Below are 26,096 nucleotides of genomic sequence, written 5' to 3' on the forward strand. Positions count from 1 at the left end.
CTAGGGATCTGACTTTTGCTTGGCGCTTTGCATGTATTATTTCAACGGAAATCCTCACAGAAACTGACAGAAACTGACAGAAATTGTTGTCATTTGCCAGATGTGAAATTAAAGAGATTAAGAATTGGTTGCAGGTCACACAGCTTGGTAAGGGGCAGAGCAGGATTCAAAGCCAGATCTGACTATAATGCTGTACGGAATAAACTATGCCAGTGACTCTCAAAACAAGACCCACATTACCAGGAACGTGTTAGAAATGCAAATTCTGGGGCCCCTCCCCAGACAGAGTCAGAAAAATCTGGATTTTGATAGGTGATGAGATGTACACTAAAGTTTGAGAACCACTATACTATGCCATACTTTGTCTTCCATTCTTTCTCTTCCTAAGCACAGGCTTTGATGCTGGACAGACTGGAATACCACTTTCTGATTAGGTGACTATAGTCAAGTTGATGTCTTTGAGTTTCTATGTAGAGTTGACATGTGAACAACATGGGTTTGAACTGCCTAGGTCCACTTACATGCAGATTAAAAAAAACACATGGGGTATTGTAAGCATATTTTATTATAAGAATATAGTATATAATAAGTATGACATATAAAATTTGTGTTAATTGACTATGTTTATCATTAAGGCTTTTGGTCAATAGTATTGACCAAAAACATTATTAGTAATTATGTTTTTGAAAAGTCAAAAATTATACACAGATTTTTAACAGTGTGGGGAGTAGAGTGTTGGGGTTTGGTACCCCTAACCACCACTTTGTTCAATGGTCAACTGTATTTATTAGCAAACTGGGCATAATTTTATCTCAGGGTTGTTGCTGAGACTAAATGAGTTAATATATATAGAACACTTAGCACTACACCTGATAAAGAGAAAACACTCAATAAACAGTTACTGTTGCTATTACTACTATTACGTTCTCTGCCTGTCTTTTTGCTACACCAAAATCAGATTCAGTCACCAGAAGGAGGAAGAGCAAAAGTGTTTTCGAGGTCTGTGAGCTTCGGCAAGTTATGCAATCTCTAGGCCTCAGTTTCCTTCTTTACTAAATAGGGAAAGTGGTACTTACCTCATTGGATTGTGAGAATTAAATGAGTTAACATAAATAAAGTATCTTAGAGCAGTACCTGGCATGCAATAAGTAAAATATTCAATTAACATTAGCGATGGTGAGGATAATACGTTAGTTCATTCATACACTTCTTTTTGCAACTTTGACATGATTATCAAGAAAGTGGTAGAAACAAGTGAGGTTCTTGTATAAACAGCATCCTCAGCCTCAGGACTTCCCTGCTACACCCACGCCGGAGTAAGCCGTTTCTTCCCCTTCTCTACCTGTGTCCAGTGTCTATACTTCTGGTGTAAATCAGTGGTCAATAAATATCTGTTAAAAAAATAAAGATGGCTTGATCTCTAATTGTAATTTATACAAACCCTCTGTGGTAGGCAGAATAGAAGCCTCCCAAAGCTCTCTATCCCTTAAGCCCTGAGACCTGTGAATATGTTAGGTTACAGGACAACCGAGGCGTGTTAAGGTTTCAAATGGAATTAAGATTGCTAATCTGCTGACTAAAATAAGATTAACCAGGGTGGGTACAATGTAATCACAAGGGTCCTTAAATGTAGAAGAGGGAATTGGAAGACAGAACCAGAGAGATGCCGTTTGAGAAGGACCTGCCTTGCTATTGCCAGCTTTGAAGGTGGAGGAAGGGGTCACAGGTCAAGGAATATGAACAGAGTCTAGAAACTGGGAAAGGCAAGGAAACAGATTCTCTGTAGCAATGAAACTCAGCTGACATCTTGATTTTGGTCCACTGAGACCCACTGTCGAATTCTGACCTCCAGAACTATAAGATAATAGTGTGTGTTGCTTTAAGCAGCTAAGTTAGTGGTAGTTTGTTACAGCTGCAATAGGAAACTAATAGAGCACCTTTGACTCCCTTATTACAATGAGATTAGAACTGGCTACTTTTCATTACTTAGCCTGATCACCTGCATTCTGCTGTTCCTGTCAGCAACGACATGTCTACCCAGGGTGCTGGAGTATGGAAAAGGATTTTCCACTGTACAGTTATCGTCTGAAGATGAATCCACAGACACGTGTCTAAAAGGCCTCAACTCAAGGTCTAGAGCACATCCAGCTTCTCAGGATACAGCACTCACGTGGTCACCAGTGGGACCAGGGGCCCTTCACGCGTATCCTGTGAGCTCAGCCACTGGTAGCTCAGCAGGGAAGTGTGAAAGAGTGGCGGCAAGCAGAGAGTTCTTCCCGCAGCCCTCTCTGCTGGGGGCACTGCCTCCCCCTCCCCACGCCGGCCCATCTGTCCACATTCTGTTGAGCAGGAACCGCTCAAAGGGGATCTGGTCTTCGCTGGATGCCAGCTCCAGGCAGAGCCAAATGTGGCTCTGTCAGCAAGTGGGAGATCAAAGAGCCACCACCCCCACCCTCAGCTGAGCTGCGGCAGCGAACAGAGGCCACATCGCGCACCTCGCCCCTCCTTGGTGCTTCTGCCGTCCATCTCCTGACAGAACTCGCCCTTCCCTGCGGCCTCTCAGAACTTGGGAGACACCTTGACCGCTTCTATAGTTTTGGGTTCATAAAAAAAAAAAATAGACCTATCAAGGCACGTTTTTAGAAATAGTATATGTTAAGTGTTTACATTTAATAAATGAACACTTTTCACCCATGGAGGAACAATGCGATATAGCGCTGTTATGCACAAGAAATTCAGGATTCATAAGAATATTAATTCGTAGTAAGCTACAGGCGCCACAGATGGCGAGTGGGTTATACATTAAACTGACATAATAGACATCTTCTTTGATTCCTGCTCATTCACCGTTGTGACTCTATGAATTCCACGATTGGAGCTAAAGCTAAGAGGGTGCAGATGAGGCCCGCTGTGGATGTGAGGCCTCAGCTGGGCAGACCCTCTGCCCACACCCTGCCTTCCTGTGCCCTCCGTGCTACCTCCCCCCTGCACCCCCTACTGCTTGAAATGATATCAAGCATTCCTGTCTCCTCTGGGAATTACAGCGAGTAATTTAGCGACAACCTTTCACGATGAGATGTTAGAGATGGCGAGAAGCGTACCACTCCCAGGAAAAAGGGGATCTAGGCTGGAGGTGGATATATGACCTGCAAGTACGCAGACTCCAAACATATATTCTCTCCAGCTGGTCATTAATTTCAGGAAACAGTCTGTATTAGGAAGCCAGGCTTAGAAAAACATAACTCTCAGGCAAAAATTATGAAGGGTTAAAGGGCGGTTTTAGTTCCCCCAGAGGCTAAGTTCTGGGGAACTCTCTGGTGCCAGGGAAGAAAGAAGTTCATGCCATCTCTTTGTGTCCCATTGTTTTAAGAAAATCTGAGCTTAGGGAGGTGGGGGCATCTCTTGGTTTTCATGACCCAAAAGGAGCCAAGGATTCATAATAGAGCTGTGGTCTCTTTTTAAGGCTACCATGAATATGTAAAAGTCACCGATACTTCCCTGAAATGACCAACATGAAACTGGGAAGTCTCTCCCCTGTCCCCTACTACCGTGCAGTTGCCTGACACTGAATACTTTTATGAACATGGGCAAAGGGGTAGTAATACCAGAATATGATCTGTCTCGGCATCGGCCACACTATCTGGCCTGAAATGTTTATGATTTTCTTTTTCAGCTGCATAAATTTTAGGAAACCACTTTTATGCTGTGGAGTTATTGCTGCACAAAAGAACTGAACTGCTACTTTTTATTGTTAATAAAGAGGAAGTTACACATAAATGAAACCCAAATTCCAAGTATAGCGAACCTATGGCAATGGTTTGAAGTGGGTTTCCTCCTCCCCCCACTTCCCTCATTCTTTCCTTTTTCTCTTCCTTCCTGCCATCTTTCGTCCCTCTCTCCCTTCCTCCTTTCCTCTCTTCCTCCTTCCCTTATTTCCTCCCTCCCTCCCTTCCTTCCCTCCGCCGGCTTTGCTCTAAGGCTCAGGTCATGCTCAGCCTAAGCCTTTCTAAGTCATTGGTGATAACCAGATAATAAAGTGTGAAGTGTGGACACGTGGGCGGGAGCACTTTAGAATCTCCAGGAGAGCTTTAAAAATACTGATCCGTGGATTTTGCCTTCAGAGAGTCTTACGCAGTTCATCTAGGGAGTGGTCTGGGCACTAGGGCTTATAAAAGCTCCATGGTGGTTCAAGTGTAAAGTCAAGATTAAGTAAAATCAATGCTAATTAAGTAAAACTGTTGGTTTGATTTGTTTCCCTGTTGACAAAACTAGATAAAAAAAAAATGATCGTGTTGGAGGTTTTGAATAGACATGGCCTAAAGGTGATGATATTTGACTATTCACAGATTAGTTATTATGGCAGAATTTTCCACATTCAAATTGAGGCAAAAGGCAGAAGAAGAATCTATTGGTTTGAAATAAAATAATTTTAGTGACCTTCTCTCATGTTCCATCCTTCTGGCTGCCAGTCTGCTTCAAGCTTGCTAAATAATGCAGGAGGAGTTTCTTGTGGGCTGATGAAGTTTCTGGACTGTGAGATCTGGCTGTGCAGCACAAATTCAATAATAATCCGAACATGACCACTGGCCAACTCCAGCCCACTGCAAAGGGTGTGAAGTCAATTCCTTGGAGCGCTTCCAGAAAATATTTTTGGCACGGTTCTGGGATCAGCAACAGGACTCTGCCCTTGACATCTGGAAGACCCATCTGAGATGCAAGCAAATAGTTTTGAAATGAAGTTAGGTCTCTTGACCAATTAAAGACGTGTGTTTGACAGAAACCCTGTGTAATTCATTAGCTATCCAGCTAATCTCCAGCAGGTATGACTTCCTAGTGATTCCGGGTTACCAACTGTGGATGATCAGCCTGGGAGCTGGAAGGCAATGCGGCCTGAGTTCTGGCCGGGGAGGGTCAAATTAGGATGAAAGTGTGGGTGACCAACCACCTGTGAGCAATTACTGGTGCCACCTTTGGATGAAACAGAACCCAGGCCAAGTACTCTACCCTTTATTTCAGCTTGAATATAACATTTAGTTCCCTTTTTAGAGCTGTACTGCAGTGCTATGTGTTACTACAGTATCATGGAGTTTTTCCCATAACTGGGGGCTTCTGGACCTTGCAAATGAATGTTTATGTGCTTTTCATTAAAGCAGGGTTCCCCAGCCTCAGCACTATTGACTTTTATGTGCTGGATTGTTCTTTGTTGTGAGGGGTTGCCCTGCATATTGTAGGATGGTTAGCAGCAGCCTGGCCTCTACCCCCCAGATGTCAGGAGTACCCTTCTGGTTGTGACAACCACAGATGTCTCCAGACATTGCCAAGTGTTCCCGGGTGGTGGGGCGGTGGGATTGCAGAGTAAAATTGTCCCAGGGAGAACCAGTGAGAGGTTCCCCAGGTTTCATAACGTAAGAAACAAGATTTCCTACACAAAGGCAGAATGATAATTCCAAGCCACTGCCTAAATGCCATTTAGTACAAATGAAACTTCCTTGTCTTTAGGTGTCACAGACAACAGTTTTGAAATTTTCAGTCATCTTTGTATGCTCAATAGGGCCTAGCCCAATCCTCTGTTCACATAGTAGGTCCTCAATAATGAGTAAAAAAATCCATTCTTCTCCCACTTCTGTCCACGTGGTCTAGGTGGGGCTACCAGGGATTTAACATGTGGCCTGGCCTCAGCCAATCTCATTTTTCTGGACATAGTAATAAGTTCCAAGGACATATGTAACTGAAGCCATTTTTATCAAAGGGAATCACAGGACTCACTGGAAACGTTGGAACAAACACACTCAGCTCAGCCTTTTTTTTTTTTTTTTTCCTGCTGGTTTTAAACCTAGAAGGATGCAGTCCCCGAGAAATTCTGGCAAACCATCTCACTATTATAAGATATTATAAGAAAGCTTATTTGAGAGGCACTTAGGAGAGGTGGAGCAGAGCTGAGAGATGAAAGGAAGAACATCAGATCCCGGGGCTATCATTTGGGGCCCCAGCTCCAGCGGTATTTCTAGCCACATCCACATGACTGTGCAGTTGTTTGAGCCAATATGCTCTCATTGGCTTATTTATTTCCATTTTTATCAGCTTCTGCTTAGGCCAATTTGAGTTGGGCCTCCTGTCATTTGAGACCGGAGGAGTCCCCATTTAGACACTGCTCTGCCCACGATCTGGCCTGTGGTGTGTGTATCGGCGACCTGACAATCCACAGCGCAAAGGCTGATTCGGAACTGCATAGTCTGGGCACTGACAGCATCTTAAAGGAAATGGTCCAGCCGTCACCCAACTCAGGGTCCCTCTACCATATACTTGTCAGAAGAAAGCTAGGCCGATGCTTCAATGTGTTGGGATGTTCCGAACTTGCCTGAGTCTGCTAATATCTCTGTCAGTCCGTTCTGGTTGTTAAAGAATTCCTACTTATCTTAAGTGAAACCTGATTCCAAGAAGCTCCTGTCCTAGAATCAAGGTCTATAGCTCAGTAGAACAGAAATGCTTTGCTTTTATGAAGATAAATGCCATGTCTTTGTCCGTTTTTCTCTATCTCAACCGTTCTCAAGTGCTTCCAGTCCCCACTGAAAGCTCATGTAACAAAATCTCTGTAATTGTAAAGAGGAGAGACATTGCAGTGAAACAAGCCTGAAAGTGTAACCCAGTTTCATAAAGCTGTGACTTTAGAAAAGTTCTTGGAGTTCTCTAGTGTTTGTTTTATCATCTGTCACATGGGGACTGCACTGGTTCTTATGAGGCTGTGGTGAACAGTGCTTTTTAACTCTATATTTAGTACCTGGCACATCTATGTGCTGTGTTCCATATATCACCATTATCTTTTTCATCTTTTGCTATCCTTGAAATATAACTTTAGGGTATTCATTTAAAATATGGCCTCCAAAATTCAACATAGTATTCCAGATGAGATCTGACCATCCTAATATTTTGACATCTCTGCTTGGTTTATTTAAGGCTTCTTTTCATTTGCTTTAGTCATCCAAATTGGCATGGATGGCCCTAACAATCACATCTTCGGGGTCATTAAGAGTGCAGATTACATGCAGTCATCTTTCTTGCCATGCTACGGGTAGAAATTCATGTCATTGGAAATGCGATCTTGGCCAGCGGATCATCAACACAGAGTTTCATCCTCTGCTCCTGGCTGCCCCAAATCAAGATTGTGTCAGTTTAGGTCAAGAGGCCTGTTTTCCTTTCCATAGCATAGCTTGCTGGCCTGAGGGAAGAGGATGCTGATGTTTCCATTGGCAGGTCACAACTTCCAAAGAATAAAGCAAACCTGATTTGTGTGATAGGGGAACATCCAGAAAAATAAGCACAAGACAGGGCTCCGTGGCCACATGGAGAATGTCAAGGCTGATGAGGGTTCTTTAATGTCTAGCCAACGTTTGTAGTATGTGAAAGAAGTTGTTCAAAGTCTGAACTGATTGATTATAGTTTGTGCTATGAGAAGAATTTCTTGATTATTCATATATAGCACATACAGCTCTTCCACAGTCAGCAACAACAAAATTTAGTATCTACTATATGTTAGCTACTGTTTAACAGTAATAGTAGTAGAAGAAATAGTAAGAGCTGCCAATTGTTGGGCAACTACGGCTGTAGGTTCATATTATTCTTCCCATTTTGCAGATTAGAACATAAGGCTGTAAGAAGGTAGATCACTTGCCCAAGGTCACATGGCTTTAGAAATAAGTTCAGGATTCGAATTTTTGTTATCCACACCTCGAGCTCCACAGCTAGTCCCCACACACCATCATCATTTGCCATGATAGTTATGTGACACAATGGGGAAGTTAGCTAGCACTATGGGGGTAATCATTTTGCAATATATAAGTGGATCAAACCAACACAATGTGTACATTACACTTACATAATGTTATATATCAGTTATATCTTAGTAAAGCTGGGAAAAGAGTTGTCTGGACAGGCAATGGCCCCTCGATAGCAGTTCCACCTTCCAGACTCAGCCCAAGACAGTTCTCTCCTTTATGTTGCTGACTCTGGGGATTCTTCTAAACTTTATTTTTTAACCAACCTCCTTAACTAGGCCTTGTTCATTCTCCACTGAGGGCCTTCTGTTAGGGTTCCAGCTTTGGTCTCTGCCCACTCCCATTGGTTTCATTATTTATATCTCCCCTTGCTATTGGCTCCTCCCCCATGCGGGACAGGCCTAGCAGTTCCCCTTTGCTCTCCTAGCCCTTCTTTCCCACCTATTCTTTACCTGCCCCCTGCCAACATGCAGATACCCTCCCAGGCCAGCTCCACCTCCTCCATCTCCTGGAAAAAGGGAAAAGCCTCAGTCTAGGGGTGAAGTCGCCAAGCACACAGTCATTAGCCTCAAAAAACTTGGAGTCATTATGCAGCACCTGATCATCAGGCTTTATTATGTTTGCACCCTGAGGAGGGAAGTTAGTAGGGTTAGAAAGGAGGAAAGATGAGTGTAAGGGCCACAGGAAAGAAAAGAGCAGGCAGGGAAGGAAGATGGGAAAGAGGCGGAAAGGAGAGGTGGGGAGAGAGAAATCGAGACTGATTCAAGTGATCTCAGTGGCATGTTAAAACAATTTGGTGGTATTTGTGAATAGTTAACAATTTGTTATGGTAGGAACTAGAGAGCAGGTCTGCAGGTGCTGCCTGGTTCTCTGCTGCAGTGGGAATATTGAAATAGCATTTACCGTGAGCCGAGGAAAAACAGCAGGCGGGGAGAAAGTCCCAGTTTGTAACAAAGCACGGGTTTTTCCAGCTTTCCAGCTTAAATTTCTCTCCAGGGGAACTCCAATCCCCCCAAAAACTTGTAATAACAATAAAGTGCTTGGAAGATGTATTTGAATTTCCTGTCAATTAAAACATTTGTTAGTTCAAAGTGTTAAGAGTTGAGGCTAAAGGAGCTATATTTTCTTGCTGAGCGTTTTGGTGGTGGTGGTGAGTTTAAAATATACTGTATTCTCCTGCAAGTGCAGTTGCCTGGAGCACCACAGTGTCCTTACACGGCTGAGGCAGGATGGAGGGTATGGAAGGAGGAAATATGATTTATGTCGAGAGGAGCTCAGCACCCACAGCGGGAATTTAAAAAAAGAGACCAGATTCCCTTCCTCTTAAACAATTAAAAAAAACCCCAAAACAAAAACAAAACATCCTAATCTAGCATTAAATGAGATAGTTCTTACTCTGTTTGCAATTCCAAGCGCAAACTTCATTCATGTCTTTAGGGATGCCTTCTCTGATCTCTAAAGGTAGATCAAGCCATGTGTTTTTGTAGTACCTCATAGTTTTCCTTTCTAGCACCAATCATGGTTTGTAATGATACATATTTCTATGTTGTATTATAGTATATATTGCATTTATATATGTCTGTGTGGTTTTTGAAAAATTCATCTCCCTCTGGCTTACCAGACTGCAAACTCCATAGGAAGATTGGGTCTATTCTGTTCAAATTTGGGATTCCCCAGCATCTGACAAAAGGCCAGGTACTCAATAAGTAATTTGGAATGAAAGACAAATGAACATGTTAAAGAGTTTGGAAAAAGGAAAGAACGTGTGTACTGGGCTGTTGAGGAATTTTACCAGACTTCCTTTATGAGGAATTATGGAAGAAATTCTTTTCAGGTCTTAATACCAAGAGACAGGGTCTCCACTGAAAAAGTAGTCTGTTTTTGTTTGTGGAGTCTTTGAATTTTATATATCAAGATTTTGTTTTTTTCTTTGCTTTGGTTTCTAGGAAACTTAGAGCCAATTGTCTTAACTATTTCTGGCAACTGTATATTACACTTTAATGTACTAACCTTTCCTCTGACTTCAAATATTTTCCTACCTTTAATTTTCTTGTACTAATTTTCTATATTTATTTTGTTTTAATAATATAAATTACATTCCTCTTAAAATGAGATTTTGTGTTAAGTAATGTTTAAATAATGATTAGTGATGCCCAGATTAATGTATGGCAAGCTCTATGTAGTATTGACCCTTTAAAATGGGTTGGGTGTTCTCAGCTAATCTTTTGTTGAGGATCCCCTATCCCCCCCAGGAGAAGGTGGGCTGGGCCTTATTTGACTATTCAAGTTAAGCTGACAAACTCTCTATCACTTTTATGTCTAAATCCTGAGACATAAGAAATATTTAACACTTGCAAAAATTTTAGCCAAGAGAATTTGACTTTGAGTACTTTCTGCCTCCTTCATGCGTTGACTTCATGCCGCCCACTCATCTGCCACCCCCAGCACTGGCTTGCATCATGTTTCATCCAGTTGGGGGAACCCTACTGATATTACGTCTTAGTTACAATGGAATGATGTTGTTGCTATATTCCCCCAAAGAAAAGTTTTAAAGAAATTAATGTTTAATTATTTTCCATCACCTCCCTTTGGGTTCAAAATAAAAACAGTAATTTAAAAGCTTATGTTCACCTTAACCAAATAACCACAATGTGCTCCCACTGTATGGTTCTAAAATTGAGTTAATTTGAAGAAATACAATAAACTGTTTTCTATAGTTTTTTTTGTATTTTACTTTATTTATTAAGCCATTCCAGATGGTGATAAAACAACATATTTTTTAAGTCTTTCACTTATTTCCTTCAATCTAATAGTTATATTGCAAAGCTTTTGGTATAGCTTATAGTATTGTTGATTTTTAGCACTTCATCCAGTAATTGTTTACTGGAACCATTCCTAGTAATTCTGTTCTGGTTAAAAGATTCAGCAAATATTGTGTTCCTAAGGAAGATGTTAATGATCATTTAAGCAATCACTTTGAAAATTAATTGTGGGAGAATTATGACAAGGGTTGGCAAATTCCTGAAGATCTACAATAGCCAAATTTAGTTTGTTTGAAGGTAAATAAAAATTTGAGCAGGACTTCTAAATATAAAACACCCACCAGTATAGTAATAATGAAAGAGTTGCTGATAATCCTCAAAGTCTTTGAGTTAAAAATTATATATTCAAGTATAGTAGAATCGTAATTATATCCTAATGTACACATCACTCATGGGGTCCTTGGGACATTAGGCAGAACACCAGGGTCATATTTGCATGAGGACATCTTAGACATCCAGGGAAAATATTGATGAGATGGCATTGGCATTTTGGAATTAATACTCTCAAACAAAAAGAGAATTCCCACTCCAAACATAGACTCTTCCTGAGGTTGATTTCCTGATCTATGAGGAAAAAATCTTAGTGGGGCCATACAATCACCTCTTGCAAAGCTCCCTAAGAACATATCTCAAGGTGGGAGCAATAAAAAACTGCAATAAATAACATTTTGAGAGTCAGCTATTGAAACATTGACTGGTCTGACCATTCATGAGCAGATCAGCTTATAATTATAGCCTGATCCTCTGCAAAGAGATAACTTACCCCCACTCCAGTGTTATTTCTTATGATTTTCCTAATTACATCTCCCAATACAAGCCATCCTTTCACCGTTTACAGGATGTGTCTGGTCCTGCTCTGCCTATAGAATGACACACAAAAACTCAGAAAGGGGACTGACTTGGAGTCAGGCATTTGGGAGGAGGTAACGGTACAGGCTGATGACGATGACGGCCAACATTGGTTGGTGCTGTGTACTGTCAGCCAGTGCCTGACTGCATGTGTCCAGACCCAAGAGCCAAACTACTGTGGCTTCGAGCCCTGGCTCTGACCCTTACTAGCTTTATAATCTTGGACAAGTTATTTGTCTCTTGGTTTCCTCATCTATAAAATTGGAGCAATAATAGCACCCATCTTAGAGGGTTGTTCGTATTTGCAAAGCGCTAACAGTAAATAGCCCCTTGCGCATAGGCAGCGCTATATACTTGCATGTGAACTTGAACAATTTACACATGCTCTTCGGCTGTGGAGAGAAATCGGCAGAAATGTTGAAGAGTATCCTACTGGCCATATTGACAATGACTTGAAGACAGAAGAGGTAAGAAGGTATGAGAACAAGTCAACACTGGGAATCCCCGAACGTGCCATATTAGGGCTTATATTAATTACAGTGGCAGCTTCAGAAAGAAAAAGAGCTGCGGGGCCTGTGAAAAAACAATAAGCAAAACACGGTGATAGATTGGTTTGGGGAGGATGAAGTTGGAAATAAAATATCCGAAGCTTTTAATCTTGAGGGCTTAGAAAGATGATGGCACTGTTGACAACTTTGGGGAAATTTGGAAAGAGACGCCTTTTTCTGCAGTAAAGCCAGGAAGCTTAGGCCGTGTCAATACAGAAGAAACAAATGGGCCATGGGAGCTTAGCTTATTATGGCCTGTTCATTTGACAGATGGGCTGCAGCTGAATCAATTGTGATGCTTCATTAGGATGTCTGAGGTGTCTGAGATGTCCCATGCCACGGTCTGGTGATTTTGCCACCTATAAACACACCCACCATTTTTGTGCTTAGGTTGGATTTGTTATTGTTATTTGTTATTCATGCCAGAGGCATGCCGTGTGGTCATGTGATCTTGCAGAACAAAAAAGATACATTGAGCTATAATAGACAGATATATTTCCACAGTTTAAATCAATATGTGTTTCTATCAAAAAACAGAACTTTGTTGAAAGATGTGATGGTTTCATTTTTATTTGTATTCTCTTAACATTAGGAGAGAATAATTTTAGTCAGCACTTACATAGTGATTCTTGGAGATTGTCCTAAGCTTTTTATACATGGTAACTCATTGAACCATCACAGCCACCCCAATGAGGTAGGTAATGTTATTGCCCTCAGATGACAGAGCAGGAAATTAAGGCACAGTGAAGTCTGATGGTCTTAAATTGTATTTGGTAGAATCCTGAGATGAAGATTTATGTGCAACTGATTTATTAAGGAAGTGCCTGCTCCTGGGGGGGCGGGGACCAATAGGGATCAGGGGAGTAGAAGGAGGAAGAGGAGGAAGCTGAATAAGGGTCCAATGGAGAGAGAGCCCCAAAGAGGGGAGCGTCAGCCTGATCCTACAGGGGAGCTCTGTGGTGTAAGTTATAGCTCAGTGTTTCCTCAATCCAAGGCAGGGGAGCTGGGCTTTCATACTCCCATGACGGAAAGTTAAGGGCTGCCTGCTCTATGGGGATGTACCTCTGACCCTCTGCTCCTCTCACAAAGTGGCTCCAGTTGGCCTAAGGAAGTCCTGCAAGGAAGAGCTGCAGATGCTGCCTGTAGGATATAAAAGACAGCAAAGGTGGAAGATGGGGGTTGTTCATGAAGTACAGGGCGGGCTGGGCAATGGATGGAGGGTGAGTCTGTCTGCCTCACCAATGCTTCCGGGGTCTGACAGTGTCTATCATGCAGCTGAAGGGATCAACCCAGCAGACTGATTTTTTTCTTGGCTGTTGTTTTAGTTTGCCAGTCTGACTCATCCTTGGACATACAGATAGGTCTAAGCTATGTGAAACTCTGTCGGTGAGCACACAGGTACATAAGCACACACATTTATACACACGGAGAAAACGTAAAATTAATGCAACCCAGATGCTCTCTATCAGGTATCATAAAATGGTGAATCATGAATTGAAAGCATTCTATAGATATTGTTGGTTTGGCCCGTTTTGAGTTTTAAGGTTTCATTAATAGACACTATTTTATAACATAGGAATTTGGGAATGAATAAGATAATGTGCCATCTAATCTTACATTGTCACTGAGGGATAAAGTTAGAATTTTGTTGACTCAAAGCAGGGCTAAAATTTTTTTTTAATTGATTTGAGAGAGGGAGAGAAATGTCCATTTGTTGTCCCACATCTTTATGCATTCATTGGTTGATTGTTGTAGATGTGCCCTGACCAGGGATTGAACCTACAACCTTCATGTATAGGGACAATGCTCTAATCAAGTGAGCTACCCAACCAACTGAGCTACCCAACCAAGACTAATAACCAATATTTTAAAAGTTGGTAGATTTCAATGAAAACTCAAGATCCCTGATTTCTCCCCACATCGTTCCCTCCAGTTGGAGTGGGGAGTAGATGGGGCCTCTCAGGACATGGGACACGCTGTACAGTTTGTCAAACCCTTTACCACCCCTGGCTATCACCCCAGCCATCACCACTCTGCCATGTCCTCTGTCTGCCTCTTAACGATATTTAAATTTGCAACTCCTGTTATATGCAATTTCTTGACCACAACAATTTTCATTTGTTCCTTAAGACTGACAACTTATGCCAAGTTTTTGTAACTTCTTTTCTGTTTCTCTTTCTAGGTTTTTTACTACTGTATACTCTTTCAGAAAAAGTACAGGATTAGGATGGTTTAGTCAATGTAGGTAACAACCAAACCAGGTGGTTGTTGAAGCTAGGATGACCTGGGTCCGCTTCTTTACTGTTGAAAGTAACACCACAGTTGACAAACCATTGCTTTGCTTGTTGTGCTAAAACTTCCATGGGCACAAAACATACATCCTAAGAGAACACCAAATTGGTAGATAACCACTTTCCAATAGTTTCTTGCTCAGGTAAAGATGTCCTAATAAATCTCTCAGCACCTTCCAATATATTAATTTTCCATGTCAAAGATAACATATGAAAATGAAATCCTGAGCTGAATGGAAATTTCAGTAAATTATAGTAATTTTCTGGCAGAGCACAAAATTAAATTGTTTCTGCAAATAACCATACTTTCCCTGAATTAAAACCTTTCCTTGTTTTTAGGATTCCAATGAAAATATATTTTAATGGGTCAAATCTTAAAACTAAATGCCTGGGAAAATCTTTAAGTTCTGAAAACCACCCATTCCCTCCTCACCACCCACTGGACATCTCATTTTAAATTTTCTGAAGTGTTCTTTTACTTTTTATTTTCTAACCAACTCCATACAAAATGATCAGGTTTCATCATGAGCTACTTAAAAATTTAAAATTTTTCTTCAGACAGTTTAATGTTGATTATAGGTAACAGGAAGAGCAAATGTCTGCTCTTTATCTCTAAATGACAGTGAAATAAGTTGAAATTATGTTTTTTAAATATATAGGGCATAGGTAATGATCTCTCGACACCAAGAACACTCTTACAAAGTTCATTAAGCAAATCATTATTCCCCTAAATAAATAAAGTTATATTTTCCCTTAAATGTTTTGGCTTGTTTATATATAAATTCACTTTTTAGTTGATAGTTATTATAAAGTTTTATTCAAAATAGGTTGACTTTATAGTACTTTAGTTATGAGACCTTAAAATTATTAAAAGTCTTGGGAAAGGTTGAAGTCAGTTCAGAAATCTGAATTGGGACTTCAGCTATCCCCAAATACATCTTTTCAAAACCCAGGTGAAGATAAATGTCCTTTCCTATAGTTCTCTTTGCTCCTTAGATGTACAGATGACTGTCTCCCTGCAGTTATTCTTCTTGTTATTTCTTTGCCATTTATTTCTATTTATTAGCCTCCCGAGTTTTTTCATTCATTTGTTTCTTGCTCTTGCTCTTACAGGGACAAACTTAAAATTAGATGCTTGGTATCTGACAGCCGTGTAAAATATATGGAGGAAAAATCCTAAGATATCTTTTGGAATCTCTCTCTCTCCGCCTCTATATTCTCTTTGTTTGAAGGTTGTGTGCGGGGGCGGGTAGGGGTACGGAAACATTGAGTATTTTGTAATTCCTCCCTAGTTTTGGGCTTGCTTTCCCCTTCTGTGTTCACACCCAACTACCATTTTTGCCATGGAGTTGGATTTTTCTAGTCTGTGGTTTTAGGTGTCAAGTAGTGTAAATCCAATTTATGCTCAACCCTAATTTCCACGGGACTGAAATAAGACTGCCCGTTTCTCAGCCCCCTCTTCCTAATGAGGAGTGACGGGCTTGTCTGCCTTTGAGGATGTCTTTCAGTGTTCTCTGAAGTGGGGAAGGCAGGCTGTTGATAGAGACCGAAGAGATGCACAGAGGAGAAAGGTCTAGGCTGAAGCCTTTTGTTTTTCTCCTGGCTCTGTCTCTCATTAGGAGTAGCATCTTGGGAAAATCTCTAAGCCTTTCTTTCTCCAAACCTCCGTTTCCCTACCTGTGAAATGAAATTGAAAATCATTTCTCTGCTTTGCCTGCAGGGTTATTGTGGAGGGAATCAAATGAGGTGTTATTTTTTTAAAAATGGTATGGTTTCCCATGACCACTATTGTTACATAGATATGTTACTTTTTAGTGTGTGTACATAACAAAAGAGAGTATTGCACTTCACAGAAGATGACATTTTTGTGCACTAGATGTCAGTAGAGCCCTGTGGTTCAGCTGGTACCACCGTCTGGCTGGGATGACCTAGTCTTGGAAAATTTTCCAAAGCAAACTTGTGTTTTTGCTTATTTTGCATTTCTTACCAAATGGCCATAAATTCATACGTCCTCACCCCACACCCACCCACATATTCATCGCACTAGAATTCTGCTTTCAGTACAATTTTCTCCCTTCCTTCTCTTCATTTTTCTGGAGGAATTCCTACATAATAATTCATTTCCAAAAGTTTTTTTAGAAAATGTGAAAACCAAGAAAAACGTTACAGAGTAGACTCATAGAATGATTTAGAATAGTTAATTGCAGACAGTTTCAGTGCTTCTAGAATTATACGTCCCTTTTAAAAATCCTGTTTGCATTCCTTTTATTTTCCTCTCTATCCTATCACCATGGCCTCATTTCAGTATTTTAGCTCTCGTTCTAATTGAGAAATAAAGCGGGAACACCAGCATGGTGCTTTGCCTACCCCCAGAAGTGCTTACCAGGCGATCTCTCTGTTTTTCAAAAATGCTGACTGTCTCGATAGAGAAGAAAAAAATCTCCTAGAACTATAGCTGAGTTTGCTTCCTGGAAATAGCTAAAAAGCTAAAGCTAAAGCATACAGGCTTTAGAGTCCTGTCCATCCTTTGGGGAGAGTTATATATCCTTGGCAAAAGTACAGACCCAGTTGTGAAGCAGGCCCATGTTTTAACTGGCTTATTCGGTCACAGCTGAATTCACTAATTTAATTGCTTTTTTGACTAACAACTTGAGAATCATTTACCAGCACAAAAATTAAGAAAGTGAAAAATGTCTTCAGGATTTTCTTTTCATCGAAGAATGACAGGAACTCAAAGTATCCAGTGTCTGCAATTTCCAAAGATCTCTGTGTTACATGCAGACATAAGGATTTAAAAAGTCAGGTTGCTTTTAAGTGAGACATGCTATTCAGTTTGAAATACCACTTTAAAAAAATCATTAACATCTACTCACATAAGGCAATCTGACAGTTGCATGTCATTCTGTACAAATTGCCAAATTATTCAATCATTGTTATGAAGCATCTATTATGAGACAGACACTATCTCACACATATGTGCTAGATGCTGAAGATAGTCAGCAAATCCAGCCCTCTTGTAGCTTACAACCTAGTGGGGAATACACATATTAGTCAAACAAACGGAAAACTGTAAATCTCATCTCCTTCCCTGTCTGTTTCCACTTCCCTGCTTTATTTTTTTAGAGTCTTCATCACCCTGTGACATTTATATTTGCTTGTTTATTGTCTGTTTCCCATCCTAGAACGGCAGCTCCATAGGAAAGGCTTTGCCTATTCTGTTCAATGATGTATCCCTACTGCCTAGAACAGAACCTGGCAATGGTAAGTGCTCAATAGATATTTACTGAGTGAACACATCAACACAGTACTATTGGAAGTACACAGCGTTATGAGATCCTTTACTAAAAGAAGTCAGTCACATCAGGGAGATCAAGAAAGACCTTCTTGCAGAAGTGATGCTTGAGTTGAGAAGAAAAGTAGGCATTGAATAGGCTGAGAAGGGATGGAAGATCAAGCAACATGAGCAAAGACCCCGTGAGAGGGAACATGAAAAGAATAAACTACAAAGTGAAGACCCGGAGGACAGAATAGGACAGACCAAGTGGAAGTGTATTGCAAGGTGAAGCAGGGAAGGAAGGGAGGGCTCAGACCATGCAGGACCTTGCAGCTGACTTGAAAAGTCAACAAGCTACTTTAATCCTAAAAATACTGAAGTCATTTGAGTATTTTAAGCAGTGATTTAATCAGACTTGAAAAAATTACTCTGACTTCAGTGCAGAGAATAGATGGGAGGATCCAGCACGGATTCGGGACACCTGGCTATGGGGCAATGGTCCAGGTGAACAATGAGAACAGTTTGAACTTGAGTGCTGGTGGTGAGGATTGCAATAAATGGATGCAGAGGTGGGTGCTTCGATAGCAGTTTAAAAGGTAAAACCAGTACAACTTGGGGAAGGAGATGTCAAAGGTTAAGCTGAAGTACCTGTCTTGGACAATGAGATGTCATACCGGTCAGTTAAACAGGAACCCCTGGAAGAGGATTGGGTTTAAGAGAAAAGGTGATGAGTTCAGTTTTATATATCTTGATTTTGAGGTTTCTTTGGGCATCCAACATAGCACATATTGTACTATGTTGGAGTGTCTAAGTTGGAGCTTGGAAAGTCTGGGCTGGAGCTATAAATATGTGAGTGTTCCAGGGATGGTAATTAAAATCGTGGGCTAGACACTAGAGTGAGAAGAAGAGAGACTTACAGTTTCATGAAAAGATGTCTGGTTTTAAGTAAAGGATGGAAATGCAGACAGAACCCTGATGTTAGCTCATTGGTCTGGGACATCCATGTCTACAGCTGACATTCGGTGCTCAGTTGGTAGAGTGTTTAATGGGTCATAGAGAGCAAACTTCTAGAACTTTCTAGATTCAAGCTAGCTGAGAATCAACTTCCTTTTCCTTCTGATCAAGGGACAGAAGACAAAACCTCATGGTGTTTTTACCTTGATAAAGTACTATTACCAAAGTTTACTTTAACACATTATTTCTTTGTGGTATGTCTATATATAAGGAAACCAAATGATAATGGGGAAAAAATACCATAAGGAGAATAAAGGCAAACTTTTAAAAAGTATATTATTTATTGAGCTTTTAAATATAGATATGCTTGTGATTTTAAACAAGGAGTTGAAAATTACAATTATATTTATAGCTCACATTCACTGAGGCATCACTGAGACATCACTATGAGCCAAGTGCTCTCATAAGGGCTTTACAACAGTTACTTCCTTTATTCCTTCCATATCCTAGGCCAGGTAAGTTGCCTAGAGCAAGGTCAGGCAATTGGCTCAGGGTCATTCAGGTAATAAATAATAGAGCCAGGATGTGAACACAGGAATTCTTCAGAGGCAGTATTCATAATTACTGTGTCATACTAAAGTAAAAAATCTACCATGTACATTTGTAATGTCTTATATTTTGGATTAGACTGAAAACTTTTGGTAAGACTTTTATAAACTACTTAGCAGTTTACAGATTCTGATGAACATTAAAAATCTGTGTAGGCCTGTAACTCTGTACCTCACTCAAACTCCCTTTAGGTTATACGGAATGAAACAGCCCCCAGAAGCCACTCTAGCCCCTGGGTCTGTGATGATACCCGGACTGAATTTTAATATATTGTTCTGGGTCCTCTTGGTCATAGAAGAGAGATCATTTTCTTGACTCAGAACAGAGGTGGGTCCAGACGTGAGGGCACAGGAAAAACATTTAGCAAAATTCCCCATAAAATGAAGGTGGAAGATTTGGCGGTTTATGTCATCTGGCAAAACTTCAGAGTAGTGTCACAGCCAGAGTGGAAATAAAGCCTCAAATTCCAACAACCAAAGGGCAAGTACAACTCTGTCATGCCCTCACCCTGGCTGTTCACCTGAGCCCCCCTCTGGGCGCACGGTACTCTTGGGGGGCGCAGGAAACCCACCCCTCCCCTCCCTCCCTCTTTCCTTGGTGCCTGCTCTCTACCGCACTCCCTCCCCTAATTACAGCTTCCAAATCCTGCAACATCTGCATGTCCCTCCAGCCGCAGGATTTGGCAAGGAAACTGAAGTGGAAATTAATTTTAGTTTCGATCCAGAGCAGAGACTTCATTTCTGATTTCCAGTCACTCATCATCTGCTGAATGGTAGGGGGGGAAATGGTTAGAAAAAGTAGAATTTCTGTATAGCTGATAAATTTTGAGGCCAGTAGATTCTGAAATTCATTCCCAAATTTGTTGAAGAGCTTTCCCAATTCTTTCATAGTAGTAACTTTAAAAACGATCATAAAGGTTAATGTGTTTGGCCTGGTGCCATGTTCCCCTTGCCTGCTCCTATGAATAAGGCAGATTTGAAAGGCTCTTTTCCTTTGTCATTAGTGGAATTTTGCTTTGTTGCAGGCTCAGAGTAATAGACTCCTAATAAATCAGTGTGTGTGTGTGTGTGTGTGTGTGTGTGTGTGTGTGTGTGTAAGCAGACGAATAATAGAACCATGGGTAGCCCCAGGACATTTATTTGTAAGATGCTAATCATCTCCATTTGTGGGGCATAAGCGGGTCCAAAAATTCATGGTAGCATCCTCATGGACTTCAGCCCACCAGCGTGCCTTCCCGCGGACGCCAACCCAGCGGCCAACACCACCTTCCTGCACTAAAGGGCAGCCGTTCTGAATCATCCTCACGTTCGCGCGGGGCACTTGGAAAATTCATCTGTTTCCCAGAAAAACAACTGGCCCGTGCACCTTTGCCCTTCCCTGGTAAGTCCGTTTTCAAGTGGAATGCTGAGCTTCTCCTGGGTGGCGCCCCGAGCACACCCACTTAGATTATAAACATTCAGAAAATTGCAGGCCTTTACCACCTAATTGGCAGCGCTTTCCCGAATAAAAATACATCCGCCCACAAGCCACGTTTGCTCCAGTTGGCGACGAACCCCAAGGCAGGGACACTCCCAGCGGTGACCACAGCACTGCTCCTTCAGGTAGAGAAATGTTTTCCTTCCTGGCCCTCCGTTTCGCCAGCACCTCGGGAGCACTGGCGCTGACGGTATCGGTCAGGTTACGAACCAGGCGCTGCAGCCCTGAGCGCAGGCAGCGCTGCCGGGTGCCAAGAAGAGTCGTTCACTCAGCAGGAAGGCCCAGGCCCCGGGCTCAGCTCCCCAGCGTAACCATTTTCTCCTCAACCTTTTCTTTGTGCAAATCCTGCAGCTCAGACTGAGGCACTTCCCTCTTAGTCGCTACCCAGTGTAAAAATGTACCCCTGCGTTGACAAGAGGACTTGGAGAGATGATGTTCGTGATAAGTTATTAAATGAGAAAAGCAGGTGACCGACATTATACAATGTACGATTTTAACTTTGTAAGGCAATCACAGAAATACGCACAGAGGAAAAACTGTTCATAGTGACTATCTCCATGTTGCGGATATTATTAGGACTTCATTTGGTCCCTTTCATGCGCCAATTCTGTCTATATGTATGTATGTATGTATGTATTTATTTTTCTAAGCAGCAGAGTACTCAGTCAGACTTAAAAACACTCTAAAACAGGTCCTTGGCAACCTCCGAATTATTCTTTGTGAGCTTGCTATCCCTCTTATAACCAGAAGGGCATATAAAAAGTTATCTTTACTTCTTTATATTAAATAAAATAAAATAATAAGCAAAAAAACCCTTCCAAAACCCCAAAACAAAATAACCTACCATCACTTATGACCAGTGTTGACTCTTACCTCCTTCCAGAATCTTTGAAGACAACACTAGCTGCAAGGAAACTTTAGCTTATCTAAAAACATACAGAAGACACACAAAACCTGTGTAGGACACATAGAATTGCATCTGCGCCTCTCTAACAACCCTTACATCTCTCCTTCTTGAGTCATAGCTTTTAGGAGTGTTGACTTGTCTTGTCCCCCAGAGTAGACTGCAAGTACTTTGAGAGCAGGAACTGTGTTTGAGTCTTTGTTTGATAGCACCTACCGGCCACTCCGCTCCCATTCCTGTTGTAGACAGAGAGCGGACCCTTTTTGAATAAATGGTTATCCACATCGTTGAGCACATTCTGTGTTTCTGAAAGGATTCATCAAAATTTAGTCTCTTAAAATTAAAAACTTGAAAGCTTTTAATGAAATAAAAAGCTGGGAGATTTAAAAACTTCATACCTGGGTATTTTGCTGTGGCTGATAAAAGCAAAAGTAACACAACTGACATCACCAAATATAAGATGCGATGGGGCTCTGAAAAAAGCAGTCAAGCTGAGAATTATAGGAATGTGCAGTTTCTTTTGGTTTATTTCTGGATTTTTCAAACCATGGGTGTTGCTTTTCATTTCCTAAAACTTTTAATTTATCCTGAAATGCTAAGAGATACATCAAAATTCCAAAGATAAGCCAAGGAATGGTGAAGTGAGATTCAACATGTAATTATTTTTAAAAGGAATTATGACCTGTGACTTCTTTAGTGTGTTGGCTTCAATCTAGCAAAATCCCCAGAAACAATCACAGCTTTGTCTCCCATGTGCAAAGAAGGACACAGAAGCCAGCTAAGACATTCTCATGCAGACTTAGCAGGTGGAAAGATCGGATTAGGTCTTTGTTTTTCCCAACTGAAGAAAAGACTCTTGGCTTGAATTTGGGGTGGCTCAACATTCACAGGGATCTTCATTCGACTTCCATTCCTATCATCTCCTTGGGGGCTGCGGAACCTGCAGTATCTCCAGTATTCCTTCACCAGGTCACTCCCAACTCAGCCCACCTCGTTTTACTCCCAGCTCCAGCAATACCTGAAACATCTTTCTAAACTCCAGAGGCTTATTGGGATAAGCAAGGTCTGATTCTTTTACAATTTATATTTATCCATACACTCAACAAATGGGTACAGAGCAACTACCATATGCCAGGCTAGTTGCTGTGGATAAAGGAGTGAACAAGAGAGACACCCTGCCTGCCTTTAAAGAACTTCCTGTCCAGCAAGGGAAAATAGGCATGATGAAAATAAATATCCCAGTAGTTGTTTCACTCCAGTTGTCAAAAATGCTGGTGAAGGAAAAGCATAGTGAAGAATGGTACTGAATACTCAGCATTTCTGAACCAACCTGAGGAGCCAGGGCAGGCTGTTCTGAGGAAACCAGGCCTGCAAGGTGAGCTCAGGGTGTTTCAGGTGGAGGAGACAGCACATGTAAAGGCACAGGGGCCGGAAGTGTGGAGTTTCCTAGGAACTGAGAAGGGCTGGTGAAGTCAGTTTTGCAGGTGACACAAGAGCAGTAGGAAGCCATGGATAGTTGTGGGGCAGGGGCGTTCCACATGGAGACTGCACCTTCCCCCGGCTGCTCTGTGGAAAACACAGGCAACGGGTTGGAAGGCAGCGGTGTGACCCTGTAGGAGGCTGTTGCAGGGGTCCCGGTGACAGGGCCGCAAGCCGCACGTGGCATGTTGGAAGTAAGGATGGGGAGAGAGAAAGGGTTCAAGATATATTTTAGAAAATGCATGCGAAAACAGAATCAACGACAGCAACGAAAACACCATCTGCCTCCCTATCTGTAAGATGTACTGAAGTTAGCACCGGGCATAGTAAAAGATTTCAGTCCAGCTCCTGTTCACTTTCATTTCCTAGGTTTATGAGAACATAGACTTCATTGGGCGCTATAATTGTATATATATTCCATAACTAGCTGGTTATTTTTCTTAAAATTTTTCTCTACACACTCTAGGGGGACACTACAGACTGCCATTACTAGAAGTCCTGTGTTGTCAGGTTAAGTCAGGAATGCATGGCGAGTTTTAATTATTGAGAGGCCTTTTGTAATATTAAATATATGTAGCCCTTGTCCTCTAGCACTTACAGTCACTGGAAGTAAATGAGCTCTTCTTGAGGTGGACGACCATGGATTTAGCAATGGAACCTCAAACTCATGCCATGATTAGTGAATGGGGTTGCAAAAGGGAACTGGAAAAGGGTCCCCACACAAGAAATTGAAGAGATAAGAGAAGAACCAGGTATCACCATGGACATTGAGCAGGAGCGAGATTGAAGAAGAGATGGCTACTAGAGCCTTGGGTTGAGCTGGCAAGGAGGCTAATGAATGAAAAAAGTTATTAGGAAGAGTCTGGTGGCTTATGACAGATTCATGACAAGGGAACAGAGAAGGCAGGAGGCAGTGTAGTGAGCCAAGACAGAGAAGACGGAGAAATATGGCCATAATTGCAGATTAATCTTTGATCAATTGAATAATATGTATTTTGCCTTCTTCCAGAAACGGTTTAAGGAGGCTTTTAGGGATTCAAATATCCAGCAGGAAAACGTAATTAAGAGAGGGCTGAAAGGAGAAAGGAAAACGAGGGTGGTGTTCTAAAATGGAGCCAGGAATATGGCTAAATATGCATAGAGCTTTGGCCTCACCCAAATTAGGGAATTAGATCAAGCAGAATGAATGAAACAGCTGCAAACAACTATACAACCCCTTCATGTAGCTCTTATTTTCTTTTCTCCATTTTCTTGGGTTTTTTCCATTTCCAAGTCCTCACTGTGCTCCAAACTGGGTCAATTTGTCAGTATTTGTGGAGTTTCTGCTATTTGAAAGGCATTCTTAGTTATAAGATGAACAGATTTAATGTCAATATCATTATGCAAACTTGTCATTACCACTAGGACACCTCAAAGTTTATCACCCTCCGACAGGTCACTACTGTCTCCTGTGAAAATAAAGGGTGGCACATTTGGGGGCAATTTGCAGTCCCTTGGTCACCAGACTGGGATGGGAAAATGCAGTTGTTTAAAGTCTAAATAACAATCTGAACTTAGGCTCCAGGGGTGTCCAACCTTTTGGCATCGCTGGGCCACACTGGAAAAAGAAAAGTTGTCTTGGGCCTCTCATTAAATACACAAACACTAATGGAAGCTGATGAGCAAAAAAAAAAAAAAAAAGATTTTAAGTACATTTACAATTTTGTGTTGGGCCACATTCATAGTCATCCTGGGCTGCATATGACCTGCAGCCTGCAGGTCAGACACCCCGGAAAGAATAAGAAATTTATGGCAAAAGAAGCAGCAGCCACAGAACACGGTGACACTTATCACATGGCTTCTTGTCATTGCCCAATGGATTGCAATGCAAAATCTCTCAAGAGTCTGGCCTCTCTTTGGTTCCAGGTGGTGCTAAAATAGTTGTAAATGCTGAAACTATCCTGGGAGGAGGTTAGTGTAGCTTCCCCTTACTCCTCCACCATCTTGACTCTCCCAACACTGAAACTAACATGTAATTTCTCTGGTTTTCTTTTCCCCATTCTTTTGCTAAATGGAAGAGCATTTTGTTAGGTGCTTTATGAAAACTAATTGACCAATTTCAGAGACAGAGGAAAATAGGCTTCTCAGTTTTCTTCTCTGTGGTAGTAGAGCATATAAAGCAGAGATCAGTGATGACCACTCAACCTTCACCCTTATCTTTGTTATGGATGCTTCTAAGATGAATACGCCCCTGCTCACAGCTGCTCTCACTGGATGTCAGTCTGACTCGTTAGAGAATTTTCATTATTCTCTGAAGAAGTCTCATGTAGTCCTGGAGTTGGGAAGGAGATAACCCTGGTAGCATCTCACCAGAGGTCAGCAATGTGACAGCAGTTTAACTACATACCAGTAACTAATTGCTGGCTTGGGATGGGACACCTTAGTCTGCAACTTTGTTTTAAATGACTTTCTAACTAGAGGCACCTAGAGAAGAGGTCAATTTGTAGTGCTTACAACATATCGAAGACTTTATAGGTTTATGAAGAGACTTTGAAAAATAAGTGAAAACATATCACCATTATTTGTTACATTAATGTTTTGAAAACGGTTCTTTCCAACCACACATTGATGTTTCTCTCCCTCTCTTTATCCCTCCCTTTCCCTCTCAAAAAACAAATAAATAAAATCTTTTTTTAAAAGAAAGGTGCCCTTTCATATCTTAGTTTTATAAAAATGTCCTTTGAAAAAGATTGCAAAATGTAGTGTACCCTCAACAAGTCATAAGAAAAATGTTACTTTAGAAAAAAATCAAAGGACTTTATAAATAACATTGATGAATTCTGATTTTTTATGAATAAGTTTGCCCACTATTATAGTAGAATATTTCTTTTGTCTGAGAAGTGCAAACGTTTATTCTTCCATATTCTTCCAGATAAAAGGATTCACAAAGCAGCCTTTAAAAAACATACTGTCCTAGTGTTTATAAAATATGACTCAATATACAGAAATTACAATTCAAGTACATTTGTACCTATCACAATGTCCAGAAATGAATGAATAATTCAATGTACTGTCCTGACTAACATGAGAAAACTATTTATATGCTCTATAGAAAAATATTTAACCATATGACAAAGCT

Source organism: Pteronotus mesoamericanus, unplaced genomic scaffold, assembly GCF_021234165.1.
Source record: "Pteronotus mesoamericanus isolate MK-2021 breed Mesoamerican mustached bat unplaced genomic scaffold, CSHL_Meso_final contig_68, whole genome shotgun sequence".
In the NCBI taxonomy this organism is placed as follows: Eukaryota; Metazoa; Chordata; class Mammalia; order Chiroptera; family Mormoopidae; genus Pteronotus; species Pteronotus mesoamericanus.